This window comes from Sorex araneus, chromosome X, assembly GCF_027595985.1.
Source record: "Sorex araneus isolate mSorAra2 chromosome X, mSorAra2.pri, whole genome shotgun sequence".
Taxonomy (NCBI): Eukaryota; Metazoa; Chordata; class Mammalia; order Eulipotyphla; family Soricidae; genus Sorex; species Sorex araneus.
Window position 1 is genome coordinate 152,928,480 of NC_073313.1, and position 6,605 is coordinate 152,935,084.

Below are 6,605 nucleotides of genomic sequence, written 5' to 3' on the forward strand. Positions count from 1 at the left end.
CAATTCTCGCCTCTTGCTTTCTCATGCCCTGTTTATCCTGAATTTCCTTACACTGGATGACGCCGGTCGCTCGGCGGCCAATCGCCTGTGGCACCCCTCCTCTAAGGATAATTATGCTCAAATACTCTGGAAAGACCCTGCCACCGGTTCGTGGCACGGCCCTGACCCCACCCTCATTTGGGGAAAAGGACATGTCTGTGTATATGACAACAAAAATCAGGGTGCTAGATGGCTCCCTGAGAGATTGGTAAAATTATATAACAAACCTCAGGAGTCAAGTGACTCCCCAAAAGATTAGTTAAATTATATTATTGAACCAGGGGAAACCACCCCTGAGACAGACTTTCTGTTCTCTTACAGGAGACATCATGGACCTGCCTCAGATGCTGTTTTTATGGACTTGGCTATTTTTTGCCTGGGCATCGCCAGCTTCCGCCTCAGTCTAAGAAGGCGATACTGTCTGCGCCTCCTCTTCCATTGGCATTCAACCCCACTGGCCCGAGCTTAGAGTGGACCTGTGTCAGCTGGCCCTAGGAGCCAGTTCTGACTGGGGCACCCATGAATATCTCTGGCCCCTGGATAGGACCCCTAACCTTCTTGATTGTTGCTTCTCTGGAGGCACACCTGGCTGTGGCTGCTTTAATACACGAGCAGAACTTACTCACACTGACTTTTATGTGTGTCCAGGCCCCCATCAAAACCGCTCACTCTCACATCAATACGGCCAGGCCTCTGACTATTTTTGTGCCTCTTGGGGTTGCAAAACCACCGGCACTACGTACTGGAACCCCTCCTCCTCCTGGGACTTCATCACTGTAAAGCGCCCCCCAGGCTACAGCCCCTCCAATCTCGTGCCAAATTGGAGTTTCAGCAGATTTCCCGGAACCCCATGTGACCACTTGAGCCCCGCCAGTGGCTGGTGTAACCCCATTGTCATTTCTTTCACAGCCAGTGGCAGACAACATGACTGGCTTAGTTCTCAAGACCTGCAATGGGGACTACGCCTCTACATGTCCTATAGGGACTATGGTCTGCTTTTTAGTATCCATCTTCTTAAAGAACTTCCCAATTTACATAAAGCAGCTATCGGGCCTAATTCAGCCCTTCACTCCCCTTCCCGAGAGGACTCACACCCCTCTCCCCCTCCAGTGAACGCCCTACCAGCAGTAGCCTAGCCTATGCCCACATACTTTCGCCCCACACTTACTGAAGGGAGCCCTTCCTCCTCTGAACTAATTTTGGAAATGGTGAATGCATCTATTGAAGCCCTTCATGCTACCCATTCAGCCCGATACGAGCAATGCTGGATTTGCTTTTCCCCAAGACCCCCCTTTTATGAGGGTGTTGCAATCTTTGCTCAGGTCTTATTCACCAGCAACCCCACAACCTTGAGATGGGCCCCAGATGAGGACCACGGCCTTACCTTAGGTCAGGTCCATGGTGCAGGTCTTTGTCTTCTAGGACCCGGAATGCTCCCTCCTTTTGAATTGCAGGGCATTTGTAATGTCTCCCAGCACGTGGACGCCTCTTTCACCTATGTCTCGGCCCTGCCTGAGTCTTACTTTGCCTGCTCTGCTGGCCTTACCACTCATGTTGAGACCAGTGCCTTCTTGCGCACCAGAGACTACTGTGTCCTGGTCCACCTGTTTCCCAGGCTCTCCATTCATGACCCTGAGGATTTTCTCAGTTTTTGGGGAAAAAGGGGCAGTCTTACCCCGCCACAAAAGAGAACCACTCACAGCAATAACCCTAGCTATTGTCTTAGGACTAGGCGCTACAGGCGCTGGCACTGGCATTGCCTCCCTAATTACTTCCAAACAGCAGTACAATCAACTCAGCCAGGTCGTAGACAGAGACATTCAGGAACTGCAGAAAGGGCTGCAAGATCTAAAGGACTCTTTAACTTGCCTCTCTGAAGTAGTCTTACAAAACCGCAGAGGTTTGGATTTGGTTTTTTTACAAGAGGGCGGACTCTGTGTGGCCCTTAAAGAGGAATGCTGTTTTTATGCAGACAGGACAGGTCTAGTACAGGATAGCATTAATAAAGTCAAAAGGAGCCTGGAAGAAAGAAAAAGGGCTAGAGAAAAGCAGGAGTCATGGTATCAAAATTGGTTTTCCACTTCACCCTGGCTGTCCACATTACTGCCTAGTCTTTTGGGACCTCTTGTGGGTCTCCTGATACTACTATCCTTTGGCCCTTGGGCATTTAGTCGCTTAACCTCTTTTATTAAGTCGCAGATCGACTCGGCTACCAGAAGCACGGTTGCTGTTCACTATCATCGCCTTGGACCGATTCCGCCTCCGGAAGAGGGAGTTCCTGACCAAGTCCCAGAGACAGACCGGCTCAACTTCTCCCCTCTAGCCGAGAGATTAGGGTCCCCTTGGTACCATAGGCTCTGGGCTCATTTCCCAGGGACACGGCACCCTGACACCCCCTCTCCCACTCCGGGTCAGCTGTGAGGTTAGCCTATGACGGGAAATAGTGTAACGCCAGACCCGAGTAGGAGCAGCAAGGGGTCTCCATGACGGGAGTAGTGTGAGGCCTTACCTCTTGAGTCCCCATCACATTTTCACTAACCGCTTACCCTGTGCAACCTCCCCTTAGCTTCACCTCAGGGGCGGCTGGCAGAAAAAATAACCAAGCGCCACATATAAGAGCACAGTGATGGCAAGAGTAAGAATCCCCTCACATAGCCTAAGACAGAGCCCCTGCCCCCTCAGGTCTGGAAGCATGTTACATAGCCTAAGACACAGCACCTCACCAACCCAGGCGGCTCTCAGTAGCCCTCAATTTTTTCATATATAAAAACACAGGGGGAGATGTGGGGGACCGGGACCCTGGGAAAAGGAGAACTTAGCCATTTCCCCAGACAGGGAGTGCCCACCAAGATATTGTATTATGAAACAGACATCCCGTACCAAGGGCGAGACCCACAAAGATGACAGGCATATCATGTTCCAGTCTGCTGATCCCCCTTATGCAAATGCCCCTCGAATGCCCCAGTGAACCACCCTGGCCCCCTTGCAAAAGCCTTGCCCCTCAGCCTATATATTCTGTATACTTCCCTTCAATAAACGAGACCTTGACAACAGTTCCTTGCTTGGTCTCCCTCTTCTTTCTTGCCCTTGCTATTTCAGGTAGCGCCTCTTCAGACCCTGGAATAACTTAGTCCCGCGGGACGTGACACCATGTTAATGTAAGGACTGTGAGACAGTCTTCATCAGCACAAGCGATTTCATATGAGAGAAACTGAATGTGAGAAATGTGAAAAGCATATCATTTCTCATGCCTTTGTAGTCATAGGAAAATTAATGGAGAGGTTTTTTTTTTTATTTGCTTTTTTGGGTCACACCTGGCGATGCACAGGGGTCACTCCTGGTTTATGCACTCAGGAATCACCCCTGGCGGTGCTCAGGGGACCATAGGGGATGCTGGGATTGGAACCCAGGCAAGGCAAACGCCCTACCCGCTGTGCTATCACTCCAGCCCCTCTGTGAGTCCTTTAGGCTGGATGTATGTTGTGCAACCTGGAGAATGGGGATATTCCCCACAAATTTTGCAGGGATGTGAATCGTATCAAGTAGAGTCATGGGTGTGAAAGTATTTTGTACCTTATAAAGTGAGAGCCTTGAAAGCAACCCGTGGTGTACTTGATATGCCAAAAATAGTAACAATGGCGGTCCTCATTCCCCTGACCCTGAAAGAGCCCCCATTACTCCATCAGCCTACAATGGCATGTGACAGGGACGAATGGACACATTACTGGTGCCCGCTGGTGCAAATTGATGAACAACAGGATGATAGTGATACAGTGAAGTTATAAAGTGCCATTTGAACATTAGGCACACGGATCTGGTGTCTAAATATAAGGCAGTATTTCTGGCTTCAACTTTGATTTTAAAGTTGGCTTATTAGTATAAAGTAGATTATGTTATTAATTTGGGAGAGAAATGAAGTATTAATAAAGTTTTGTGGAAAGGGTTCTGATCACTGTTAGTTCATAGAGAACAATAAGACTTGCAGTATATCTAGGCCATCTGTATTCGGGATAATTAAGTGGGTAATCCCCTCTGGTCACTCTGTCTTCTGATGTTATCTTGCTGTGTGCTGGCCTTCTTCAGTCCTAACTTCTCCAGGAAGTGACCTTCACAGTGCAGCCATTTTTTTCATTCATTATTAGTGGCCTTTTATGTTTGGCCTGTTATTAGATAGGACTGTGTGAAATCATCATTTTGGTTGGCTAAAAACAGTCATTTCAGCTTGTTCAGACTAATACAATAGGTACTCAATAAAGTATTGCTAATTCTCTCATTGGATCAATAAACTAAGCAGGGTCTTTTGCTCTATAGCTCCTTGGATCTTGGGTTTTTATTATTTTTTTATGCTTTGAATCCCTTATCAGAATAAGAGTTTTTGGTGCTTAAAGTACATATCTACAAATAATGCCAGTTACACTGAAATACAGTTATCAAAATGAAAAGAATCCAAACTTGTCACATAGTAATGTTTGCTTTTAAAATCAATACACTAAACAGCAAGATCATTGAATTTAAACCTGATAATATTTACTCTTTTTTTCCATGCTAGCTGATTAAAACTCTTTTTGCGCTGTGCACAGGAGATGATCAGTATGGAGTGGCCTCTGATGATGACTTAGAAATATGGAATGCTGAGAAAGAGCTGTATGGACCTGATGCTAGCCTTTGGTAGCTTAATGATGCTGGGGAGAGTTACCAGATTCTCATTTAGCTAGGAAGGCTGTGAGCAGAGGTGATCTAAATGGCAAGTTTAAGATACATGAAACTTAAAAGTGGTGATAAATGTGAGTGATGTTCAGTAACATCTCTGTAATATAAGTAAAAATACTGTTATATGATGTAAAGTCAAGGCAGAGATAATGCTAATACTATTGTTGTGCTTTATTGCCTGTCTTCTTTTTTGGGGTCACATGGCGATGTTCAGGGGTTACTCCTGGCTTTACACTCAGAAATCACTCCTGTTTTTACTCGGGGGACCATATGTGATGCCAGGGATAAAACCCAGGTCAATTGTGTGCAAGGCAAATGCCCTACCCGCTGTACTATTGCTGTGGCCCAAGGCAGTCTTGTTCATATCTAGGGCAGTAGCCTTACATTTCAAAGACTTTGGAAGTTAGACGGCCGTAAGTCATCTAACAAGTGTTGCAAAGATGTGTACATTTGTGGATGTCTGTTAGGTTTGATCCAATCCCTTGGCAGTATTAAAATATTAAGGCCTTATACTCCCAGACTTGAGGACTAGAATCTGTCCAGACAGTCCTTGTTTGCCTACCAGTATTTAAGAAATTAAAGTAGAAAGACACTTTTTATATAATTTTTCTTGGAGATTCTAAATATAAATTTACATATATATATGTGGAACCTTTTTTCTGTGTGTGTAGGGGTGCACAGCTGGAGATGCTCAAGCGTTACTCCTGGCTCTGCACTCAGGAACTAGTTCTAGCAGTGAACCGGGGACCATGTGGGATGCTGGGGATCAAACCTTAGTTGGCTGTGGACAAGGCAATGTCCTACACATTGTACTATCTCTTCAGTCCCAGACATGGAAACTTATAAGAGAAATTCATTGAAGTTTTCTGTAGTTATTAAAAAATAAAATTTAAAAAAGTCTTTGTGAAAATGACTCACAAAAACTGACTATGTCTGTTAAAAAACTTTGCTAGTGTTTACAAGGGAAGATTATGGGTAAAAAATACAGTGAGTACTCCAGCGATTCAGAGAAAGAAGGCCGCCGTGTGGATGGGATGGCAGGGCGAACTGGGCCTTGGAGATGGGTTCAGTGGATAGACATAAGTGCTGGAGAAGGCATTTGCAGCAGGGAGGAGGTGTAGGAACTTTGCGTTTGCTCCTGGGAGTATATGTTCCTTAAGAGAGTGCTGTTTGAGTGTGGAGATGTGGTACGGCGGGTAGGGTGCCTGCCTTGCAAGGGGATGGCCTAAGTTCAATACCATGCACACATATGGTCCCTGGAGCCCCACCAGGAGTGGTTCCTGAGCACAGAGCCAGGAGTATGCACAGAGTGCCGTTGACTATAGTCTAAAAACAAACAAACCATAGCAATAAAAAAGAGATTGCTTCTTATTTTATTTTGGCTTTTTGGATCACACCCAGTGAGTTTCATCGATCACTCATATCTCTGCACTCATCAATTACTACTGGCGGCACTTGGGGCATCAAATGGGATGCAGGGATCAAACCCGGACTGGTCACGTGCAAGGCAAACACTTTACCCACTGTTCTATCACTCTGGCCAAAGAGATTGCTTCTTCAGCTCCCAAACACACAGAGTTTCAATGAATAGAATCATAAAAACGGTCAACTTTGGTCACTAATCATCAGTGCAAATTCTTTGTTCTTTCGTGCCTGTAAAATAATTATTTTCCTAATGTATACTGATTTCTGGCTTCCTCCAACCTTCTCAGAGAGCCCGGCAAGCTACCAAGCATATCTCGCCCCAACGGCAGAGCCTGGCAATCTACATATTGCATACTCGATATGCCAATAACAGTAACAAGAAATCTCACAATGGAGATGTTACTGGTGCCCACTGAAGCAAATCGATGAAC